At 45.7% G+C, this 26,532-nt stretch overlaps 1 protein-coding gene across 13 annotated transcripts in view; it reads left to right on the forward strand.

The window, feature by feature from the left end:
• Positions 1-26,532, forward strand: part of LOC143208960 (protein gustavus-like) — a 258,290-nt gene that overhangs the window by 216,329 nt on the left and 15,429 nt on the right. The gene's annotated exons all lie outside the window — the stretch shown is intronic.

Below are 26,532 nucleotides of genomic sequence, written 5' to 3' on the forward strand. Positions count from 1 at the left end.
AACGGACACACAATTTTCGAGAAGTGATCGAGCGGTTCTTCCGGGAGTGGGGCGAGCGTTAATCGAGAACAGGGAGGTTTCTGGAATGAATTCGGTCGCGTGATAACGCCGTGAAACGTAGCTCGAGCTAGTCGTACAAAGGCCTTTGTACGATTCGGTGGCGCAAGGAACGCAGAAGCGGGTATCGGTCAGAGCCCTCGCCGTAAACGGTTTTATCGAGCGCGATATATACGCCGATAAAACGCGTATCAGCCTCTCGTGTAATTCGCCGCCCGTATTTTTTCGCTGGCGGCTCGTCGGTGTTGCGAACAGTGCGACGACGCTTCCCTCGTCCTCTCTCTCTCTCTCTCTCTCCCTTCGTGGATTTTCCATGGTTCGTGGTCGCTTTGTTCTCCATGGCTCACCGTGGTGAAATATCGTGCGCGCGACTTCGACACGCGTTCGTGTCTTGCCGCCGACAATATTGTACGATTTATTGCGGAATTAATAATTATCGTTGTCCAAGATTTACTACGCTTGCCTTTGCTTTCGCGCGATCTGTTCTCGCTTCCGCAATCGAAACTCGCTCTTATCGACCAACACATCGAAACCGTCGAAATTTCCACACGTTTGTACGTGGTTACATACGGTCGTTCGGACGTTCACTGTTTCGATATTCTGGAATTACGTGCGCGACGATGTAATAAACAATTGCTCGATGCGAATCGACAAGACTCGTTCCTTCTCTTTTGTGCTATCAATTGATGCTGGTGCACTGCGTTCTATTTGTATGTTGATTAGACTGTGAACCTTCTTGCAAGTTGTTATTTCAACACCGGCAAAATTGGGGCAACTATAAAGAATAATTGACAATCTAATAAATTAGACGGCGGATGTTTACGCAATTTGCAATTTTCGTAGACGAATTTTCAGAAAGTGCAAAGCAATCGAAATTGAACTAGAATAATGTACGGCCAAGTCCCGAGGGAACGTTTTCCGTTCGAGTCGGGATAAAAATCGTTTGACGACCCAGCAACCTGTGCTCTAGCGCGAAGCTGCCATGTCCCAACGACACGCGTCCTAATTGAATGTGATTATCGCGCACTGACGAAATCGTTGTCGTCAATCCCAAGTTAGCACATCATCGCACGCGTCGTTAAATTAGACGTGCGAAAATGTGCGACTCTGCTTCGTTTCTTGTCTCGTTTGGTCGAACAGCTGGACACTAATGACGTTGTCGGAGCGACAGGAGGATGTGCCACCCAATTAGAGCATAGCGTTAGCACGTGATCGGCGAGTCGCCGAGCGGATCGAATTACTCGCGCGAAAACTGAGCGCGGAACTCGCGGTATCGTTCTCTGGAGGAAGTCGGTCGGCGTGTGCGGTGTACAAACGTCGATACTCTGCTTGCGCGGGAGCGCATTGCGCAACGCGAGACAGTTGGCGCTTCGCAAATTGACATTTTTCGTGCGAATACGCACGGAAGCTTTCGTGCGAGCGAGAAACGAGCTGCACGCGCGTGTTTCCGCTGACGTGCGCCGGAGGTCGTTGGACAAGCTTTGCATTTGGTTTTATGCAAAATGAAAACCAAATAAGAAGCAAAGTAGGAATACACTTCTCTGTCGAGTGGTTTTATTAAGTTGTAAGAAAGATCAGCTTGATAAAAAGGCCAGCTGTGGCTCCGGTGGCAATTCCAAGAGGCGATTTTGCTCCACTGGCCATTCCCAAAGAGAATCTCGCTCCTCGACGAAAGACGAAGGGAGAGAGAGAGGACATTCCTACGTCCCCGAACACGAACTTATCAGGAACGCGTTTCGTCACCGATCCGCCTCGCTTTCTTTCTCCGGCTGGCTTCTTGGGCAACAACACGCCTCGACAGGAGAAGATACGCTGTCGCGGGAGACACGAGTTTCCAACGAAGCGAATCGCTCCACGTTGACGCACGAAACAGTTCCAAGTCCTTTGCCGTAATCCGGTGCAACGAAACAGTACGCGATCTTCATTTCGAAGTTGAACCAAATATTTAGGTTGTAGGATGTGCCTAATCCTTTAACGCGATTTTGGTGGTCTGCTACTGGCGAGGAGGTAGCTAATGAGCATTGTTGCAGCATTGATAAAGGTCATCGTTCATTTAACAGTACAACAACGCTTGCATGACGTCCGACCAACGTCAACGTTTTCATTTTTAGCAAAATGAGGACAAAGGAAAAACAAGAGTATCGACATGTGTCATCGAGCGTGCGCACATCTATTGAAATTCATGTAAATAATGTGAATATATTTCGATGCTTATCAAACAACGTCAAGTGGGCAGCGATTTGAAAACTGTGTGTCCGAACAGTTTTGAAAGTCTGTACAGCTGGCAGATGGAGAGCCACTGGCCGGCGGATTAATTGGTTCCCACAAAGTCTGGACAGGGCGAAACTCGTTAATCGGGCCGAATATTCGAGCGGCGGGGCGCAGGTCTGGCGAGCATTAGGAAATGTTTCGATCACAAAGAGAGCCAGCTAGCCAGGCAGAGCCCAGTCAGAACGTAGCCAGACCCCTTTGTCGCCGTTGGAGAAGGCTCGAACGTGCCTGCACGGGCCATTTCGTTGTTTTTCTTCGTCCCTCTCTTGCCACGCCACGCCACGCCACGCCATGGCATGCCAAGCCACGCCAGGGCCCCGCGCCGTTGCCTTTTATGATTCCTTTTTATTTATCGTCGAACCCGAAGGTCTGGTTCACAATGGTCCCGTACGCGGTATGCGGGCTCTCTGCGGAGAGTTGCTGCTCCGGCTCCAGCTCCGGCAACGGCTCCGGATAGTTCCGCCCTCTTCGTCTCCGTGTTCCTTTCTTCGGCAAACGAAGGGACGAGGAGCGCCTAGGGACCAATGAAAAATCGACGCCGCTCGCAGAGATGGCCCCTCCTCGTGAAATCGTTTTTCTGGCTCCGACGTTACGACTCGGAGAGCACCGATGGATGCCTATCTTCCCCCGAATTAGCATCCGGCGACCTTTCCATCGTGCGCCTCTCGTCTCTCCCTCGTCGATCGACCGGGATCCACGATCGATCGATCCGGATCATCGCGTCGCACAGTCCCCTACAGAAGCTTTCTTCGACCTTTTTCCACGGACCAAAATCGAGGAAATATTTCGTGGATCAACTGACAACCAATGCCCCGCACAAACGTTCTTTGATAACTTGAAACAGCTAAATAGATTGATACTTTTTAATTCGTTCAGCTTCCTCATTTTTCCCATAAAATCCGCTGTCTAATGATTACATATTATAGCACTAACATGATTTGGGTGAAATTTTTCGCATTCAATCATTCTTAACCCATGAAATGATCCTGGAAGAAGGAAGCAATTTGTAGCGTTTCTGTTCCTACGATTTTATTCATTGTTGAACATCTATCACGAAGAAGTGGAATTTAAAAAATATACTCAATCCTCTACTTTGATGGCTGTTTTCATCCCTTCGACATGAACGGTTTCCTCGTCAGAGCAGCTTAGAACATCCAAGAATAATTAAGCTTGAAACTCGTCTACAACCCCCGACAAATTCGCAAAAACAATATACACACAGATCGCGTCCGAAGGAGCTTCATTTGAACTGTTGTACCTCGGTTATTTCAAGGGTGTTTGAAGAAGAAACATGGTGGGGGGTATTGCTAAGGTTGTAAGGGTGAGAAAGGAGCGAGAGATATGTTTTTCTTTTTGTCCGTGGAAAGAAACCCGGCAGCGAGAAGAAACTCTGCGCAGCCCGTGGCACGCGACTTTTTCGTAACACGACGTGCAACGTTCGTTCGACAGGTTTCCTTTTCGATTCTGCCAGCAACAGCCGGCCAGCCGAAGGCATCTTTCACCGGGCCCGTCCGCCTGCAGACGCTTTCGCAAAAGTTTCGAGCGGCTCGCGCCACTCTGCACGGTGTTTCATAAATTTTTCAACTGGTCGCTCGCGGCGGCGGTCCTCCTCGCTCGTACAATTAGTGAAAGGAGAGCCCGAAGAACCGTGTTTCGACACCTTGTCGACAAAACGCTCGAAGAGCACCGCTCGGGGACACATTTTTGCAAGCTGTTTCGTGCAAGCCTCGAAACTGCAACCTCCGAGCATTATTATTCCCGTCGATTCTCATCCACTCGGTTTAACGACAGTTTCAATAGTCCATTAGCGTTTTTCTCACAGCGTTTGATCAAACAGACTGCAGATTTTATGCTAATATTAACACTGTGCGAATGGTTCACGTTGGAGCTCCAATATTTGAATAAATAATTTCAGCTCCAATTTTATTGAAATCACAAAGTTGATCTTGCGACTGGTGCTCTCAGTTGAAACAATATATTTGTGAAATATATGCAAACAAATATGCACGTTTCCGCAAGTTATTTTCTAGCGTTTTCACAACTCTTGTTTGCAGTTGCTGCAGAGAGCTTGTATATACATTAAATACAAAATGAGGAAGAAGATACTGTCTTGGAGAACGCATAAATTCCTTGAATATTGATCCGAGGATTACGATTTCATGCAACGGCACTCGTAAATTTCGTGTTACATTCGCCACGTAAAACGCAACATCATGATCGTCACTGGAGTACAGATTTAAGATGTTTACGACTGAAATGGAAAGCTGCGGTTCGAAACAGTAGATTTGAATAGACGTTAATAAAAATTACCAACACCTTGTACACGGGTAACCACGTTGAGGTTCGACGAAATCGTTTCCAGATCTCGCCGAAGAAGCAGTTTGGAGTTTGGCTACCGATCGTACCTGAAAATTATCTCGGCTGGATCTTCGCAGCGTGACGCTCGTTTGTACGCTCCGCTCGCGAAACAATAAGATTCGAAAGGGAAACTGACGAACGAGGACACCGCGATCTCGTAATTTTCATCCTCCCTCTCCTGTTCGCAAAGATCGTACCGCCATAAGCAGCCGGTCGTCTCGATCCAGCGGGTCGCGTTTATTGCAATCGATGATCGTCTTGACTCATTCCCAGGGAATGTCGGTCGACGTTACAAGCGTCGTTCGTTGTCGCAGAATACAGTAAATAACTGTCGACGTCGCCGCGTGGGCGGATCGATTTATTCGACGATCTTTATTTTGCGAACCGCTGGAACTGCGCTCGGCTCTTACGCAATCGGGCACCTGACTAGGCTTCTATCCTTTCCTCAATTATTGCATCCTAGAGTCATCGTAGATTCTAATTCTGTGTAGTTCGCTGGGTCGCACAGTGTGTCGTCCAATGGAAAAAAGTCCGAAAATCAAAGTGTAAGATCTGCACAATTTATGTATCCCAAAATGTTCGTAACAAAACGTAGTTTCTAAAACTGCCTTAAATTTTAACTGAATAAATCAATTTGTTATTAAAATTGAGGCTGAAACTTTACTGTCAAACTTCGTGCATTTTTTTAAACATTCGTCCCTCGCAAACTATTTGGTTTTTTTTTTGTAAGACATTCAATCGCCCAAAAATTTTTTTTTTAAATAATCGCAATTTGTCCTAATTTTTTATGTTTAACATTTATCAACTTTGATTAGACTTTTAAAAACAGTACCCCTAGGTACCCCCGTGAATTTTTTTACAGTAATTGGTGGCATATTAAACTTTAATTCTTTTTTCTTCGCGTTGGATTTAATCTGCTCACATTTGCTCCAGTGAAGAAAATAATAAAAAACCATATTAAGACGCTCACGCTCGGCGGCTTTCTGCGTAGTCTTTCGAAGAAATTTGTCGCAATTATTTTTAAACGCGCGCATGTCATTTGATAAGTACTTATGTATGTGTTCAATTTTATTCTTGTAAATTATATATTTAGTTTTAAAATTGTTTAAATATTTACAATTTTTCAATTGAGTATTAAAGAAAGTACCGGAAGGTTCCTTTGAGATTTTGTATTAAATTAATTTAAAGCACATTAGACTTCAGATAACGATCGACCTTAAGTACATGAATATACACAACTGTTAAAAATAGTAGAAATTTATGTTGACGTTGAGACGCGTGCGTTCGCCGTTCACGCCTTTAACGTAGTCTATTGAGTTCCCACTTGAGTCCGCGCGAAACGATAAAACACTATGTTTACTCATTATGTAATTCTAAATATACAGTCTCTTATTTTACCACGTTTTTTCAATTGTTTATACGATATCCGTCGCGGTCAGAAGTATCAGGCGTGAAACTAAGGGTAGATTTATAGTGGAGCGGTGAGCATCGATGATAGCAGCGCGGTGAAAACAAACCAACATTCGTGACAACATTTCGACACATACTAATGAAAAAGTACATATGTATTTTCTTTGTTTTTCTTTTTTTTCACCGTACAGCTCACCTCGCTGCTCCACTATAAACCCATACTAAAGCCGAACATAGTCAATCGCAAATGCGGCCAAGTTATTAATAATCTACAAATTCATTTCCTATACAGTATTTATGTTTATTCTACATATTATATTTATAATATTCTGGAATAGTATTTTTATTATTGTGTGTTGTATTATATGTATATCATTTAGTCTATTCGTATTATTTATATATGTTCCGTCGCGGTACAATGACGACTTCAATAAGTCCATCGAAAATAACTCAATAAAAAAAAACATAAAAAACAACGTCATCTCAATGGAAAACTGAAATTTTTTTAAATAATTGAAAAAAAATTTTTTTAATATACCAATCGACTCGTCTTCGCATTTTATTCCAAAGAGTATTAAGGTACTTTACTTGAAAATTGCATAGTTTAAGAGTTATGACTTTTTTCTCGAACGCCCATATACTCGACATACTGTAGGTCGGTAGAATAATTTTTCTAATTTTCGTATGAGGAAAACAGAATTCTCCAAGAACTAATAAAACTTTTTGACATCTGTGACGATTTTCTGTCGTGTTATTCAGAGCGTTGATTGATCAACTAGAAATGAAAGAAGCACGATCGTGTCGCTTTCCCCAATTTCCGCCTAGACTATCGCCAACTTTCGAATCACTCAAACTGTCAAAATGGTCTCTAGACCACCTGGATCGTCTCTGTCGTGTTAAACGGGGCATTGATTGGCCAACCAGAGAATCAATTTCGCACAGTTTACCAGTTTTCGAAGTCGAAATAAAAGAATTTCCGAAAGGGTCAAAGGGATCGTCGGTCCACCTGCGACCCGAGTAAAACTGATCACGCGTTCCAAGACCTTCGAAGCCTAACAAGTGAAGATTTGCCGACGCAAGAGTGCGGGTAACGAGAGAGCATTCGCCGGTCGCGAGAGAAGCAGAGAGGATGCGAGCCGCCCGGGCGTTGATGGAGGAGGAAGGAGTCTCCTCGGAGGTTGTGGCAGCGTCGTAAGGGTCCAGATTGGCCTTTGGTTCCAGACAAAGAGGACAAAGGCCCAGATCTGGCCGCGCCTGCGGTGCTGCTCGGCCGTCTCGAAAGAATTTGAGCGCGGAGAGCAGCGAGAGGAGGCGAGCAGCGGAGAAACACCGTGCCGAGCGGAACACGTCGAGCTTGTATCGTGGCTTGTGTTCGCGATAAAGACGGCTGCACGGTTGTCCCTCGTATCCGAGCGAGCCGCACCGCCCCGTCCATGGAATACTTTCACTGGTTTCACGGCCAGCAGACACGTTTACACGATGCTAATAATATCTCGGCTTGCTCGCTTGCTTGCTCGCTCGCTCACCAGCACCCATTCCGTTCTTCGTCCACGGTCCTCCGATTCTACACAGACGGCGATCCTTCCCGGGGCCCCGAACCTACTCTCTGCAACGTGCGTTTCCACCTGGTCGACGAACTTCCCGGATAGCGAACGCGATCCTGACTTCGCGATCTTGACCTCGATCGCTCGGTTCGTGCGAAACGTGCGCTGCCCTCGTCCACGCGGCGTTCCCCGAAGTCGTCTAAAATATTCAACAGGCACTTGGCACGTTCCGAGCGCTGACTTAGGCGTTTTATTTAGTCCCCGGCGCGAACTTGTTCCGCGTTTTCGGACCGAAACACACGCCGGGGACCGACGCGACGACGCGCCGCGCCGCGCCGACCGTGACCTTTCGCCGCGCGATCAGCCCAGGGATTCGCTGGACTCTCGTACGGCTTCTGTATTGTCTTCGCCGATATTCCGGGAGAGTGTTCTCCTTTTGCGAAATGGGGTTGAAACGTTCCCTCGCTCTCCGTGTCAGCAAGGTATATTTTAAGACTCGAGCATGCTTGCACTATCTCGGAAGGATTGGACCGCGGATTTTATGAATTTATGGCTGGTATGATGAATTTAGTATTACTGGCACATTATTTACAACATCGCACAGCTTTCACTATTTACACATAAATAAAATACAGGATACGCGAAAACACTGTGTCGTTCTAGAGCAACATCTTCATAATACTAACAAAGTACAGTAAGGAACGTAACTGATTCAACACACTTTAAATCAGAATAACTTTTTTATGAATGGACCAAACGACTTCAACTTCTCTGTAAGGCTAGAAGAATTAGTTTAGTAAATGACGTCTAAAAAATATAACGAAAAATGTAACGAAAATGTAAAAGATGTGTTTGGTCAATTCAATGAACATTTCATTGAAATTGGTTAATTGGTTTACGAGTTATAAACGATCAAAAGTGGTAAAAATCGCAATTTTTCAAAATTTTTGGCCTTTTTTACCACTTTTGATCGATCATAACTCGTAAACCAATTTAGTGTATATAGAAGTCGTCCAAACACATCTTTTAAATTTTCGGTATTGGCCCAGCAAAAAAAGTCGTAAAAATCAATGGTTACTATTGTCTTTCACAATTCCGACCAAATGCATTTTTTCAACATATTTTTTAGACGTCATTTACTAAACTAATTCATCTAGCCTTACAGAGAAGTTGAAGTCGTTTGGTCCATTCATGAAAAAGTTATTCTGATTTAAAGTATGTTGAATCAGTTATGCTCGTTAGTGTATATACGACATTAGCAACAGTTTGGCAGAAGGGTGAAACGGCACGGAGTGCTATCAGCAACGCTGACGAAACGCTTTCTGCTCGTCTTCGGACAGTGTAAACAGAGTGGGATGAGCAAACGAGCGAATTCTTCGGTTTGAACGAGGAATAAATTGGCGCATGCGACCAGGAAGAGGGTGGTGCCCGGCATTGTTGTCCTGGTAGCAGGATGCGTCAGCGACACGTCGCGGCCGCACATCCGCCGGAAGAAGCTCCCCTCTGTCTTCGATGAGGTTGCATTCACGGGCGTCCGCAATATATCGATGCCTCGGAGTCCCGTTCACCCGTTTTTTTCCTTCTCCTTTTTCTTCTTTTTTTTAATCGACCAAGTTCCTGAATTTCACTCGCCGGGGATAAACGATACCCCGCGGGCGGACTTTAATGGACAATCCAGGGGTAATGTCTTTTTTAAAGTCGATGCCGGGGCGCGCGCGGAGGTTCTAAAATGAACGCGTAGCTGATCTCCGGAGCAGCTTCCTCCGCGAACTTTCGTAATTTCAATCCCTTAGACGCCGGCGAACCGGTCTTCCGGACGATGTCGACGCGAAACTTTCTTTAAACAAAGTTCTGCTGTACGGCCAGGCGATGACGCGGTGGCTTGCTCGATCGCTCGGAACATCTGCCCCTTATCTTCACGTGAAAGATCGTCTTTGTTCGATCCTGTGCCCTTCCTGCTCCGAAATCCTCAAGGTAAAAATCCTCGACGAACACGGAGCTGTTACTCGAATTTTATAAAAAAGAAATTTCGGAAATATTATGATTGGTGGGGATTATCGAAAGGGCTGATAACAATGTACTCCAGCCTTTTTGATCTCTGGTTAAAACAAAACGTCTGAAAGCTGATCAAAACGATTCACCACTTCTCGCGAAGGTCCAACGATTGGCACAAAGTGCGCGTAAAATAAAATTGGTAAAAATGATAATTGGTGAGGATAGCTGAAGATCATGGTTCCGCGGGTAAGCACCGTGCGAAAGCTCGTTAAAATCGAAGTCAGGGCCCTTCCCCCAGGGAGAGGAAACGGCGGAGAGGATCGCCGGAGACGTTGGAAGGTGAGAGGCGACCGAGAACAGATAATTTATTGTTATTCCCCGTGCATTCGATGACGCTACGCATTCCCCAAGATGGCTGCCCGCCACGGAGAGGAGAAAGAAGAGGACGACGAAGAGCAGAAGAGGAAGAGAGGAGAGCGATCGGTCGCGGACAGAGAGACGGAGAAGAAACGGTTGGTAGCCGTGACCTTGTCTGGTACCCGACCCCACCGTGTGCGCCTTGGCTTCCACACACATCCTTGGCACCCCACTACGCAACCACTGACAACGGAAAAGAGAGGAGTGCCAGTTCCTCCAGGGTAGGGAGAGAAGATCGAGCGAAGCCCCCCCCCCCCCCCCCGACTATCGAGAAAGGAGAGAACGCGGCCAAACGAGACGCTGGATCGCTAGATCCATCGAGCTACGCCGCCTCTCTCGTACACTCTCATTGTTACCTAATTTAATGAGCACCGGCGAACAGCACGTGCCCGTGGACACGTCGCTGCCAGGAAGACACAGCGATTGCTTTCGAATACATAGTAATTAAATTCTATAAAAAAATTAAATGGCAGGGCTTGATTGGATGCTCGAGCAACTCGAAGATCAACGGTCTCCTGGAACTGATTGTCTTCGAGTTACCAGTCCTGAAGAATGTCACAAAATAAAATTTTTTTGATTTATTAAGCTCCTCATAGCTCCTTTCGCCATATTTGGTTGGTAGCCTGGATTGCGACAAAATCAAAGTGATTTAATTAACGAATACAGGGTCTGTTAATTGGATCCAACGCTGCTCCCGTACTCAGCTTCTATTTTTATCGCTCTAACCATACGCGAGCGAATGAACGATGAAGTCCATTCAGGAATTGAATACACAGTACCACTACAGAGCGGTAGGCACTTACTCATTTAAAAAATGGTTAGCAGAAGAGTTGCGACGCCTACACGTGTGTGTAGCTAGGAGACCGTTTAATTCGCTTCTGTCGCTTTCGAAAGACCTGTACATCGATAGTTGATGGAATCGAGACAGTGAAGACACACCAGAAGTTTGTTCCGATTTGAGTCATGTGCATGATTCACCTTGACCCTCCATGATTCATCACTTTCAATTCAGTTATATCGTTCTACGCTCAATCACTCAGTTTCTCATCGACTTTTATCCACGAGTTTGATCTCGAAGAGGACTCTTACAACATTCGTTCTGTACGAACGAACTTATCGTTCTTACCAACAAACTGAGCTTATTGAAAGTTTCAATTTCTCATAGTGAACGCTGCTTTACACCATCTGCATTTTACGCCACGATGAAAATGAATTTCTACATCTAGTTAGTATTTTTATTGTTCTGAATTGTACCTATTCATTCTCGTCGCAATTGCATAAAATCCCCAGTCTAATTAGCACCCAGAGTGCACCGGTGTGCCAAGACACTATTTAAAACGAGTGATACATTTGGATTTCAACACTGTGAAGGCTGTTCGTATGGGAAAGAAGCGTTTGCAAAACATCCCGGTCGAAATATTCAATTTCCGCCACAAAGAGCTTTTCAGACCACCGTGTTGCAAGTACAAGTTTCCAGGGCAGGTTCTTCAGGTTTTTCCTGCGACCCTCCAGACAAGATGTTCTGGGAATAGCGCGACGGTCGTTACAAGGGTCGCAGTTCCATGCAGAGCCCCTGCTCTCGAGGCAGGCATATCCCTTATTTCCATCCCTTCTGGATGGGGGGACACGATATACCCCGCGATAATCTCGTCGAGAAACAAATTCCGAAGGGACACGTCCGTGGGAAGAGATAAACCTACGGCAGCCATAGGTTCTTCCGTTTTATCGACGATCTCGAGACCTCTGTCCCCCTTCGGAAATAATCCTCGGACCAATTTTTCAGGATCTCGACCGAACCCCGAACAAGTTGACCCGTCCGAATTTTTCGGATGAAACGAAATCCTCGATCGACCCTCGAATCTAAGAAAATTTTATCGACAAATTTTCTTAGACATCTGACAGTATTCTGCAGCCAGTCGCACAACTTTCGATCGAAATTCCTCATCAGGAGCGGCCTGGATAGCTGTCGCCTTGAAAGTACTGGGTCCAAATGGACCAGGGTCTCGCCATCGAAGTGTAACGTCGTTTCCATAAAATTTTGAACCAGTTATGAATCCCAACTATGAATTGTAGCCGCGTATTTCGAGATTTCGCTGGGTACTGAAAAGCTCGCGGCGTCGTTTCGAGGGTAGGAAGCGTTCCTCGAGGGATCGTGAGAGAGCAATCGAGAGTCGAAGCCAGCGGTTATCTCGACTTATCGAGCGGGCAACGGCGCAGTCGAGAGGCACAAGCAGGCAAGCAGGCGAGCACGTGCGTTTATCTGGAGCTGGCGCCTGTTTGATCGCGAGGCGCGGCGTGACTCGCATCGGCCCGGTTCAACGACCCGATTTCTGTGATCTTGCGTGGCCTTGGAACAGAGACCGGATGTTGCGAGATCCGAGCAACGACCAAGAGAGCCGGAGGAGCCGAGTCACGGACCAGACTATGTAAAGTTCGAGGCCGCACACGTGCGAGTGTCCGACCGTCTCTCAACTCGTCGGCAGATTCTAATTTCGAGCGGGGATTTCCGAGCTTGCAGATCTGCTGCGAGGTCTGCTGGGTTGGAAATGCGTTCGTCTTCAGACTCGAATCATCGAATTATTCGGGGAAGATGAGACATCGCAGGGCCCAAGTAGATGACGCGGTTAGTTTACGACCTACTCATGATACAAACGTACGTGGACATCGGGTATCAGCTTATTTAGCTGCTCGGTAAGTCACAGTGACTCACGAGCTACGGGTTAAATATCGTTGCAGAGCAGGATTTACGAAATTCCGACGCAACAGACTCGAATCCCTCCGAAGGGCCTGTTCCCGGTCTCAGGCGGTGTTCCTCGCGCAAAAACTCGTTCGATCCGCGTAAAAAAGCCCGAAGGTAGCCCGCGAGACGATGCACGGGGTTAGGAGGCTGCGCGTGCACGCGAAGAAAAGCGAAGGGGCACGGGCAGACAATGAACAATCGTACATTGTTACGAGTTATAGCATTGTTACTCCACTCCACGGCCGGAGCCCGTGTTCACATAATTAGGCTGTAAACGTTTCGAGACAATCACCATTGTATTCCCTCTCTCTCTCTCTTTCTCTCTCTGCCCCCTCCCGCGGCTCTGCCCCCTCTGGATTAAGGTGCCACTAACACCCCCCGGGATGCTCCTCCGAGATCCTCGCGATCGTTAAAATAGGAGTTACCGATTTATTTTTCCGCCTCTTCGACGCATTCCACGTCGAGACACAGGTTCGAGTCCACGAAGGAGACTAGTAAGACGGAGAGACTAGACATTAACTCGTTACCAGTCTGCGGATTTTAAAACAATGGATAAGCGAAGCATAAAACTGACCTATGTAATACTCTGTACTAAGCATTATGTTGTAATAAATCTCATAAGAGATTTCCTAATTAAAACAAAAAACTGACCTATCCCGGTTCCCTACGCGCAATCGGCGTGAAGGAATTTTACAATGTGACGGAACCTTTACCAGGTCTGGTTTACAATGTAAATACCTGGTTGTTGGCCGTTGGGCTCGGGCTACAGAGCCTCTGGAGATTTATGCGTATGAATTGGTTGTCGGATAAGTTAATTTCCTAGAAACGGCTATACCTGTTTATTGTTGGATATGCTTACCCAGCGTACCAGCGTACAGCTCGTACACAACAATCGGAACGGATCTAGCTACCACTGAAGATAACGAAATTTGTTTTGATATCTTGTTCCTCGTCTTCTCAGGGTGTTTGTTATTTGTGTTCCACGACTTCATGTTCGGTTTCTTACGACGCGATTAGCCGGTGTCGCGTGATCCTGTCTTGTTATCAAGCCTGTCTGCTCGTCACAGTTCCAGGCAAAAAGAACGTTACCTAAGCGAAGGACAGTTTCTCGCCATGAACTTTGCCTTCGTTCCGAGTCGCCATTTTCCGACGCACGGAAATTGCGCCGTTTGTTGTCGGATTCGCCAGCCGATCAGCTTGTCACGGGAAATATGCTAATCCCGTATCCCATGTCTTTCAATGAATCCTTCGGAAACAACTATTGAACACCAATTCTTCCAAACCTTCTTTATTCGAACACTCTTTCATCTCTAACACTGGTGAAGTGCTATTTTTGTTGCTTAAATATCAAAAAAGTTTTGTCAATATTTTGACCTTGGCAACATATTTCAAGGGCAACGCGATCGGAGCTGGGTCCCCTTTTGTCAATATTTACTGGAGTCTTTTCTAGATACCTAATCAGTGATTAGTAGATTGTGGATCTTTATGCATTAATGGCGTATGAAAATTTTCTAAAAATGCTAGAATATAAAATTCGATAGAATTTAGTCAGATTTTTATTTGTTTTGGATCTAGAATGGCTGCTCCCATTAAAGATAGGATTTTATTTCATGCCACTTTCTTAAAATTTTCCTATACAAATTGAAAATTGCTTAAACATCCGCAGTCTAGTGATTAGTACTCACACGCTTGCGCTCAGTTTTATATTTCTAGCATTGAGCACAGGTTAGCACATCGAACGAGTATTAACTCCAGATAACTGAACTAGCATGCGTGGAAAAATGTTGACTTTTTATGAAACAACAAAAACTGTTATACAGAAACAGGAAACGCGTAAACGGTTTTACTTGATATTAGAATTACCGATTGAATTCGATGCGTCGTCTAATATCACAAGATCCAAATGTCCGTCATTTTTACAAAAGATTAGTTACGGTTAAAAAGTTTCCGAAGAAATTTACGGTTTCCAAAGACGCATCGTCCAGCATCGCGTTCAGAAACCAGACCAGGCGCGTTCCTCAGCGTCGGGATCCCGCTCGCTCGCCGGAGGCGGAGAGCTTAATTTCAAGCAGCCCGACAAAAAAGGCATCTGGAACGAGAAAAGTTTCGCGCGAGTTATCCTCCGCCAAGGACACCGTCTTCGGGAACCAGTCTCCCGGCGAAAAAGCCAAGCAGTTGCTCATCGGGCGCGTGCACGCGTCGCTCGTGTGAGGAAATCCGTGAGCGGGGCCTTTCGTTTTCCCTTCGACGGAACCTTGAGGAAATCTCTCGACCAGCCAAGTCTCTCGATTTCGACGCAAGAGAATCGCCCAGGCCCTCCGCCTCACGTTTGCTCCTTGCACGATCCATGGACCAACGGAGGAGCTGAATCACTGTTCCCTCTCGATGAACACGAGGTATTCCCCGCCGAAGTCACCGCGCAATTATTTCATGCTGCAACTCTAAGACGTTGATTCTCCTTTGGGAGCTAGTTTGAGAGTCTACGTTGTTTTCAGTGGTTTGAATTGTGGATCTTCATGCAAACATTTGAACCAAATAAAAACTCGACGTAGAAACAGATCCTTCCAATTACGAGGTAAAATGAGAATCTCACTTGATTGTGAGATTGTTCGAATCTTGAAATATTCACCAGACTAATTAACTGGTAACTGGCGAGACTTGAGCTCCGTTTAATTCCTAATTCTCCAGCAATCTGTTTAAGTGCTTAGCCTATTGGATCTCTATTGGATCCGCAAAGAAGATCAACTTAGGTCTCAAGGAAGTTTGCTGGAAAGTAATGCATCTATGAAGTCGTTAAAAGCATGCAAGAATTGTAAAATTCTAGTCCGCGAGTCATGGTGTTTCAAAAGCGAAATGCCGTGGATAGATAACGTCTTAAAGGGATCAGGCGACTCGATAAGAGCCTAACGATCGATCGTGATTTTCGCGCGAAGAAAAAGAAACGGCGATAATAGCGTTGGTTCCGAACACGGCGAACCAGTTTGCATGCGCGAGGACGAGGATCGTAGCTTATGACGGCCGATCGTGTAGTTAGAACGCGCTACACGACCGGTGGACGCAGAAATTGCTCGTCTCCGAAGTGGTCCCCGCGAGAGCGGGTCTTTACGCGGCACCTGCGCGAGTATCTTCTTCCTGTTGCTATCGTTTGTCTTCTGGCGACTGTGCTCGTTTATCTGCAACACGATCCGCGAGCAGTGCACGTGCAACGGGGCGAACGCGAGACCAAGACCGCGGCCGATCGTTTCGCCGTTCGATCGTCCGGTCCAAGAACAAGTGGACGCGTCCGATATTAAACGGCGAGACGTGCTCTCTCGCGATTCCAGTTTCGCATTTTTCTTTTGCCTTCCTCGTTCGGCGAGTATATCGAGTATTGCGCGTTCGTGGATTTCTTGTTGGCGGCGCGCAGGAATCTTGTCGCAATTAAGAAATCCATGTTACTAATATGTGCCTGCCTGCTTCATCGAGGCAGATATTACCGAAGGCCGGCCGGCCTCTGCCTCGGATAAAATACGTCCCGGTGATTTTTCCGTTACAGTTATTCAACCGATCTAATAATAATTGTTGTTTATCGCGCGCGATTGGAGCCGACGAGTTTGTTACGACGCCCGTGGAAACAAGGAAACATAATGGCGACCGTAATTACGATGTCGCGTCTACTCGGCAGACGTGAAAATAGCCGAAGCATCGAAGGGACGTAGATTGAACGCGATATAGAGGAGACGAAGAAAATATCTTTCGACGATCGTCGTCGATCTGCAGGCTGCACGTGCGCTGCATCCAGTGCGTCGAGGCTGCAATTTGACCCGCGTAACCCGTCCTTAAATGCGCCTACGTTGGGTGGGGGCTACGATGATCTCACTCTCTCGAGATCGGAGAACAGCAATCCGATTTAAAGTTGCTCCGAGGCGCCGCGGGTCCATGGAAAAAGTCAAGTGCACTAGCAGAGTTGAAGATTCTTCTTCCGAAACTGCTACTTCGCTTTTGGCCGCCTGGATTTCGCGACAGCTTCCGCGCGATGGGAAATATCGCATTCGTCAATTCAGTGGTATGGATTGATCCGTGGGGCATTTCTTTGGCTCTGTGGAAGCAGAGAGCCAACAAACCACGCCCCTTGGAGTACTCCACGCAAAAAGAAACTAAGATAGATAGTCTTATATCTTTCTGTAACGTTTCATTTACTTCGGAGTATCATTCCAGAACAGATATAACTTCAGATTTATCTGTGGAGCTCCGTAGAAGTCGTGAGTTGCTAAACCACGCCCCTCGGAGCACTCTACGCGAAGAGGAGGCAAGTTAGGTGGTCTTACATCTGCTTCTCTCCCGTTTCATTTCAGTTGAAGTATCATTATACAATAAGTATAAGCTCCGATTGACCCGAGGGAAATTATTCAGGCTACGTAGAAACCGAGAGCAACCAAACCTTAAGGCATTTCACTGTGATAATGAATAAGGTAGATGGTTTCCTATCTTTTCATTTGACTTCATTTGCATTGTAGCATCGTTTGAAACTATTTATAGGCTCAGATCGCTTTATGAGATGCTCATCGGAGTGTCGTTCTGGAACAAGCACAAGCGTAGATTGTTCATAGTCATTGCTCTGGCTTCGTAGAAGTCAAGAGCTACCAAGCCACGCCCCCAGGGGCGTTTACTGTGAAAATGAGCAGGGTAGATGGTCTCGTATCTTCCCTTTTGAGTTTGTTTACATTGAGACGTCATTGCAGATTACGAATGGGCAGTGATTGCCTTAAAAGACATTGCTTTAGCTGTATACAAGCCGGGGGCAACTAAACCACGCCCACTCAGAAGACACTATTTAAAGAGGACGGGATAAATACTCTTCTGCCCTTTCCTTTGATTTTATTTGCATTGGTGCACTGTTCTAGACAAGCCAAAGGCAAAGATTGCCATCTGGGGCATTGCTCACACTCTCGATAGAGGTCAAGAGCAACTAAACCACACCACTTCCACCAATTCTAAATTCATAAAATGACCTCGGGTGCAACGCAGGGAAAGATTTAAGTCAAATGTGTCCTCGGGGGAAAAAAACAGTAGGCTGTACCTTACTTTCTCCGTCCGTTTCTACGTGCAGAGAGCTCTGAGCAAGCACGGTTTCGTTATTATCGAGGCCAGAGCGAAATTCGTGCGTGCACCAGAGAGACGGCTCGTCGACGGGGCTGAGAATCGTCGCCAGGACAAAAGAGGCAGTTGAAACGAGCCGAAAAACAAGGAACCGTGCTGGGGCGCGACTTCGAGAGGGATCGATCGCACTGAGAGTCGCCGCGCCCGACAAAAAATCGCGAGAGCAGCTGAGGGCCACTATTATTGCCCCGAGATTCGACTCGGATCGAGCCGCGAAACGCCGGGCCATTGTCTCGGGCCTCTCGAACGGGGCGTGGCCCGACCCGACAAATGAGTCGAAATCATCTGCGGCCGAGAATCAACCCGTTTCGTTGTTCCAACGGTCGCCAACAGTCAGACTGTGCGGATCTTTATGCGAAATAAAGATTGTACAAGTTAATTGTAAGAATGCATTTGAAAAGGCTATTTTCCTTTGAAACGTGAATGGTATTTCGATGTCTGGCTGAAATTGCGAATGGAACGTCGAGTACAAGTAAAACTGGTGCGCGATGGGTTAAAGATCCTCCACGAGTTTGCTGGGATTGCTTTCGCGGAAACGAGGACGCCTAGATTCACGTCTGACCAGGGACGTTCCTATCTACTTCGCGTTGAATTCCGCCGCGGCAGCAGCTGCTTTTATCTCGGATGTGACGCGATTGCGGTGTAATCTGTAGGTCCGATTCTAAAGCGGGATGGTTAATACGATGATCTGCGTTTATTCTCCAATTCGATACAATTCCGTAACATCTCGGAGCCCGCATCTCTCGCCGTACTGACCCCATTATTCCCGATCGACCGCCGACCGCACAATGGAACGAAAAACGAAAAGTCTCGAGAGGTCCAAATCATATTTCTCGGGGCCCGGGGGCCCGGCCGTTGCATCAGCCCTCTCGCGAGCCAACCTTTGCTCGGCCAGATCGAAATCGAGCGATAAACCCGGGCCCGATCCCAGTAGCGGAGCGGGTGAGCCATTGTTTCGAAGGTTCTCGGGGAGGGTGTGGTTCCAGGCGGCGAAATCCTTAAAAGGTCGCGCCGTGGATACGCCACGGAGCTCCTCTTTCTCGAAAAGCTGGTGCGGAGCGGGCCGTTCCTATAAAACGGATGGAATTGAAAAATTTTCGAAAATTTGCCGTGAAACAGGTTGGAATTAGGTCTTTAAAATATCAGAAAAATAAAACCATTAAAGTGTAATTAACAAAGAGATGAATTTTGCCCAGATTTTCGCGATTCTGGCCCACTGTGTTCCCCCAGTGTTCCCCCAGAAAGGAAAAGCACGTCGGCGACGGGGTTTCTATCGGGGCCCGTGCTGCCCCTTTGTCGAGGCAGCTGGCGAACAGGTGTGTCGGGGCCTTAGCCGTCAGCTGTTCCGCTTCTAAGCACCGCGACCACTAAGCTGCGGCGCGCGGAACGGCCGTTACGTTCCTCGACGGTTCACGCGAACCGACCACCGAAGAAACTGGCCGTGTCGATGCTCTTCCTCCTTTCCGCATGCGAAATATCTTTTTAAATAATTGCACCGACGGATATCGTCTGTGGGAGATAGCGGAGCAGCGCTTCTCAACCTGTTCGTCCAGGCACCGTCGATTTATAAAAATATTAACTGGCTTTAAAAATCGAGCTACACAGCTCGATTAATAATCTTGGAAATGAGTATGAAGCAGCGATCTCGTTCATCGAGATACCAAAAAACTACAATGCTTGACAAAATGCCAACCGGATAGATGAAAATCGTCGTTGTGGGTCCGCGTCCGCTAAATTCAGGATTGGTCGGGCCAGTGAGGCATCGTTCCCCTTAAGGATTAGCTGCAGGTGAATACGCATTGTAGCTAGCCACAAGAATTCTATAGACGGCCTCTAATCTCATTAGCATTATTTAATCGGCAGCTCGGTGCTTCTACGAGAATTATATTTCCATACAAAGCTCCATAGAGATGTCGGTGGCGTAAAAATTTCGAGCTCGCTTTTAATAGCAACAAATAGCGGTGCTCCTACTAAACTATCGGTAGAGGAGGTCTACTTCAGGAGTCTAACTAAACGAGCTTCTGAAGCTTATAATTTAGCAGTGTTAATATTAATTTTTCAAGCTAATTTTTATAGTTGCTTGTAGTTTGAACATGTTCGAAATTCTTTATTTCGGAGAATGGTTCTATGACTAGCTTTCCAGCGTTTTAAAACACTGTGCGTCGTTTCAGTATCATTGAACGCGATTGACAACTGCTGACTGACAGAACAGCACCGGTTGGCAACCGTGCCGTGCGCGACCAGCCGTGTCCGCGATTTACGCTCGTCCCCCGCGATGTTTGATCGATCTGCCTCGTTACGTTTCCACGCTGATAACCAACCACCTTATCCTGGCGGGAACCTCCCTCTGGAAACCATCCCCGCGTCCTCTCATACCACCATAGAGAACCGTCGCGTGACCGATGTTGATATTATAATCGAAAGCCTCTCTCTGAAAGCTCGCGTCCAACCCCAGACTTACAGAAATTCCCCCAGACTCTCGCGGTAAAGGGAAAAGTTGCTAGTCCAACGTCTATTATCTTCAGTATATTTTTTTATTCGTGAGAAAACTGCGGATTTTAGGCATTTATCACTAAAATTGTAGAACTACACGATCTAGGAAACAACATGGACCCGAGGGTTTTTCATGCATCAAGATTTTACTGTATAGCTCAAGATTAACTTGACTATACAGATTTAACTACTGTATAGCTCTAGATCAAGATCTACTGTAAAAATTTGCAAAATTGCTTGTTAGTTGAAATTTGATCGAATCCATGCGCCGAGAACATTAATGAAAAGTTTATTCAGTAAGCTACGATCCACAAAAAGGAATTTCTTTACTGTATAGTGTTTGATCTTGTTCAACGAAAACATTTGAAGAATTTCTAAATAGTGTTTCGAACTCGATAAAATTGTTACAGGAAGAATTGTCACTCTCTGTCTATGTACCTCCTGTATCTTACAATTAATACAGGCTAGTTTTATTTTGCATAAATGTTCGCCGCGTTCTAGCAGACCGCGATCAATGATCACGGAACTTTCTTCCTCTCGCTGCCATTGTTCCCGAGCAAGTTGGCAGCGCGCAGATCGGTCCGGCCGGTTTTCCGGCGCGTTTTCACGACACGCGAAAGTAGTTCGGCTCGAGCGACCGTAACGGGGTCCGCTTTAAACCGGCCGATGGACGGACGGTGACGCAACGGAGACGCCGCGCGCCGCGAAGAGATTACACGTGCACTTTCTCCCATTCCGAGGAAGCGCGTAATATTGTTCTGGATTAGAGTCGGCCTCCGACTAACGGGGATAAAGACGCCATTAATGGGACTCGGGATTCAAAGAGGGAGAAAGATGTTCGTCGGCGAGCTGGCAACAGCCGTGACGAGCTGCGTTCCAAGCGAAGGGCGTCTTACTCGACTCCTCTTCGTAGCGGCAAATTAAATTCGAGGCTTCTCGAGCGCGTTTCCGGCTCCGCGGGAACGGCGTCGCAACGCATCGTGCTTGATCTTTCAATTTTTCCTCCGAATTAATTTATGCGATACATTTACACCATCGATGAGCCGAACGGAGTCATTCTCCCACTTCGTCAGTGTTCATTCTTTATTTTCTTGTACAGTTCCCGAAGTTCGACAAATTTTACAGAAAAACTCATTTCAGAAAATTCGTGATACACGTCCTTTTATTAGAAAGCTACTCGAATGTTCTTTTCAACAAAGCCCGCAAAGACCAGTGCCATTTTCTCGAAAGGATTGACTAACAGGAAATTAATCGAGGGTGCAGGCTGCAGGGTATCGACTCCGGGATTCCTTTCTTCTACGAGCACTCGGAGACCATTTTCTTTTGCATCATAATTCCACTCGTTGCAAGGAGTAAACACATTTGAGAAAATTCGTAACACATGTCTCCTGGTGTTTTTTGCGACAAAGTCCACGTTGACCAGTGCCATTTTCTCGAAAGGATTGACTAACAGGAAATTAATCGAGGGTGCAGGCTGCAGGGTATCGACTCCGGGATTCCTTTCTTCTACGAGCACTCGGAGACCATTTTCTTTTACATCATAATTCCACTCGTTGCAAGGAGCAACACATTTCAGAAAATTCGTAACACATGTCTCCTGGTGTTTTTTGCGGCAAAGTCCACGTTGACCAGTGCCATTTTCCCGAGAAGATCGAGTAACAGGGGGTTAATCGAGGGTGCAGGCTGCAAGGTATGGACTTCGGGACGGTGATTGGTCAGGATTCCTTTTTTTTTACGAGCAGCCAGAGATGATTTTCTCGAGGCGTCTGGATTGAATGGCATTCGATTTCGAGAGGAAATACGAGAGAGCACACCGGTCGTTGGTGAGCATGATGGAGGCGCCCGACCGGCAGCGGTATTGATCCGCGGGGGTCACCTTTGCCCCACCTCGACACGAGACCAACCCCCAAATCCACCGGCGTTGCTCCCGCACCCTCCTCAACCCCTCTAACCCCCACGGTAACAACGACACCCACAGACGAGGGGGAATCGGGCGAGGGTAGAGGGTGAAAATGGGGGAGAAGAGAGACACCGACCTGCACCCCTTCTCTTCGCCGAGTAAACTGACAAAAATGCTCCGGGAAAAATCCGGTGGCGCTGCAGCTCCCTGTCTCCTAGTTCTCTGAATTGGGCCACGTTTCACCTGTTTTCGCAGGATTAACAGGTTTTCCGGGCCCCTGCGCTCAAGCGCCGTCACTGGTCTTCGAAACAGATTTCGGATGATCATACACGTTTCTTTGTTTAAGCACACATTATAATGAAAATCGCTGGAAATCTGAATCAATTCGATTGTGTCATTTTTTTAAGGTTGTCATTTTTGTAGCGTGTAGTAATAATTGACGAATAAATTCCTTGAGTCGAGAACAGGTTTCTCGACGCGTCGATCTCCTCTCAGATCCAAACAACGTTGTCTACCGAGATCGCGAAAACATAAAATTTCGAAGTCTGATAGACTTTCCAACTTGGGTGACAATTGACCCTGGCACGGGCTTCCGAGAGGTAGCCGCCGAAACTATGAACTCGTTCTCGATCAACTCGCGAACATCATTTTTCGTAGAACTGTGTAGCAAATAAATATTCTACGAAATACAATTACACTAACGAGCATAACTGATTCACCACTCTTTAAATCAGAATAACTTTTTTTGTGAATGCACCAAACGACTTCAATTTCTCTGTAAGGCTAGAAAAATTAGTTTAGTAAATGACGTCAAGAAAATATTTTGAAAAAATGCATTTGGTTTACTACTTTCTTAGCTGGGCCAATAACGCAAATTTAAAAGATGTGTTTGGTCAACTCGTATAAATGATATACGCTCGGAAAATTTCATTGAAATTGGTTGATTGGTTCACGAGTTATAAACGATCAAAAGTGGTAAAAATTGCAATTTTTCAAAATTTTTGGCCTTTTTACCACTTTTGATCGTTTATAACTCGTAAACCAAATAACCAATTTCAATGAAATTTTCGGAGCGTATATCATTTATACGAGTTGACCAAACACATCTTTTAAATTTTCGTTATTGGCCCAGCTAAAAAAGTGGTAAAAATCAATTTTTACAATTTTTTTTCGCAATTCCGACCAAATGCATTTTTTTCAAAATATTTTTTGGACGTCATTTACTAAACTAATTTGTCTAGCCTTACAGAGAAATTGAAGTCGTTTGGTCCATTCATAAAAAAGTTATTCTGATTTAAAGTGTGTTCATTCAGTTATGCTCCCTACTGTACAGTATGTACATACAATTCGCATCGATTGCAGGACATAAGAGCTAAATAAAAATTGTATCTTCTTTCCTCCTTTAAATTCCCGAGTAACGATCGGATAAATAGATGGACGCATCTCCACTTGTGCAATAATCGAGGTTAAGCAAAAGTATCAAGAGGGTCGGAGTAGCAAAGACTCTGACGATCGCGTTTGACAAGTCTCGATCAGAAGAACAGGGCTCTAACAATGATGGACCGAGGTCAACCGATTGTGCTCGAAAAATCCATAGACTCCGATGGAAAATTCCCGCCGGAATTATTCACAGACATTTTTTGCTAATCTCGTGCATTACCGGGGCTGACCGAGTCCAGGATGTCAGTGTCCGGTGTTCGTGGCCGGAAACGAGCAAGCCATGAGCGCTGTTCGCGCAAAAATTACGTCACGAGGTCGTCTGTAGTGACCAGCTGGAAAAATTGGAGCGACCTCGGTCCTGGAACCGTGTTTTCCAGGTGTCCGTTGTTCCTCGGTCGTCGTCGAAATTACTACTGTCGTGCGAAAGCTGCAGAAACAACGTTGGCTCCTTGTAATGGTCCTTGTCGTTTCAAAATTAATTATTGTTCATTCTCTGCGTTGAAATTTGTCCTGAATTCTCAGCGGCTCGTTGATGAAGCCGGACATCGTAAATAATATTCTATTGATTCACATTAAATATACAAAAAAAAAAACGAATTTCGATATACATAAATAAGAATCAACTTCTTTTTATAACGACAGTATGAAATGCTGCAAAAATAGACGACAAGAATTTATTTATTACAACGTTTTCAACATTTTGTAAAGCGTCCATATATGCTGTCATTTCGTGAAACAAAATCGATACAGATTATGGTAGTGTTCAAGCCATGCCGCAACTCTCGAAGAGGCTAGCGATTCGATACGACCGTGAGACAACTTCGTCAGTCAATTTCCCGTTAATCGCAGAGCGATAGTTAACCTGTAATTCGACACGAGGATTTACGAGAATCATTTGGAGAGTCGTTTTCAATGGGGAACTTAATTCTACGAGCTGATTTCTCGAAATCAGACCTTTCCGGCGTCGACCACCCGATAACTCGTCGTCCCTCGGCGTTATCAACCGTCGCAACGTTCCGCAGGCATCGAAGTTCACGGTAAAACATGATTCCTCCGGTCTCCTTTATCGCAGGTTCGCGGTTGATCGTGAATAACCGGCGACGAGTCATTTTCCGAAATTGTTTCGTTGTTGGAATTCGGGACGGAATCGACTTCAATGTGCACTTACTGCAGCGGTGTGTTTCCTTCGAAACATGTTTATCTTGAGACGCGTATCTGGAGCGACTGTGGTCGTATTTCGCTAGTGAATTGACATTTGACGACGTTTTACGAGGGACGCTAAACTATGGTTTCCGGTTGTTCTTCAAATGCCTACGGGATAGTGCTGCTTATTGTTTTTAAACGACTCTCTTGCGCGTTCTGAAGACGTCGGAATGCTTTCAGGGTTCAGCTCGTTTATTACAATTTATTACGGTACCAATTATGTTCGGTTTTGTTTTATTTTGCAATTATTGAAACTACAAAGGTCTTTTTGAGGGAATTAATTGAATACACTTTTCTATTCCAGTATATATTATGATAAAAATCGCACGAAATATATATATATATAAATTTAATCTTGTTATTTCTTTAATACAATACACATCAGTCACTTTTAATCCAAGTGTCAAGTCCAGTACTGTCTTCTTAATTACGTAAACGAGGACAACTTCCAAATATTTCTCCTCGAAGCACAGAACCATCAATACTCGATAACGTCGACTGAATTCCAACTTGAAATCTTGACGTTCCCAAAAACTCCACGAAAAAGTCTGACCGTTTTTCGCCAAAACAAAAATTAATTGACCGCTTAAAAAGCAAGGTTCCCGACGAATGTTTTCTTGTATTCGCGCGATGCTTTTCTCAACACACGACGTCCTCACTGTTTCCACGCGTTGTTTATGCGCGACATCAAACGCACAGCGACGAGCGCCGCGGAACCGAACGACCGTGAACACGCCGCGCGCACGAATTTATTACGATATTATTCGATGCGATCGTGTCGGCAATAAATATCGCGGGACACGGGACACAACACACAACACTGGAATTTCGACGGGCACGCGAATTTGTTCCGATAGCCCGAGCATGCTTGTCGCCGGGCGCGTCGCGCAATCTCGATTTTCCGCGGTCGCCGAATGTTTTTCGCGCGCTTCTAATCGCTTTGTGGTCGGGAGAAAGAGAGACAGAATGAGAGATAGATACAGAGGGATGTGTCTCCAGTTATTTGAATGCGTCCCGCAACTTTGTCACTGGAACTGAACATAGAGGAAACGCGGAACTAGATTGCGGATCTTTATGCGAACTAAAAATATTCTACATCGATTATATATATTGAAAACAACCCTCCCGATAGAGATATGGGGTTGAAATTTTACAAAGTACATGTTTTTCCTTGATGCTTGATGATTTGTACTAAACAAGTGCTCTTCGAAGCGACTCGAAAGCATTTTATTTTAATGTACACTAACGAGCATAACTGATTCAACACACTTTACATCAGAATAACTTTTTTATGAATGGACCAAACGACTTCAATTTCTCTGTAAGGCTAGAAAACATGCATTTGGTCGGAATTGCGAAAAATGGTAAAAATCGATTTTTTTAGGTGGCCCAATAACGAAAAGTTAAAAGACTTTTTTGATCAACTCGTATGAATTATATACCGAAAATTTCATTGAAATTGGTTGATTGGTTTACGAGTTATAATCGATCGAATGTGGCAAAAAGTCCAAAAATTTTGACAAATTGCAATTTTTACCAGTTTTGATCGTTTATAACTCGTGAAC

This window comes from Lasioglossum baleicum, chromosome 1, assembly GCF_051020765.1.
Source record: "Lasioglossum baleicum chromosome 1, iyLasBale1, whole genome shotgun sequence".
Lineage (NCBI taxonomy): Eukaryota > Metazoa > Arthropoda > Insecta > Hymenoptera > Halictidae > Lasioglossum > Lasioglossum baleicum.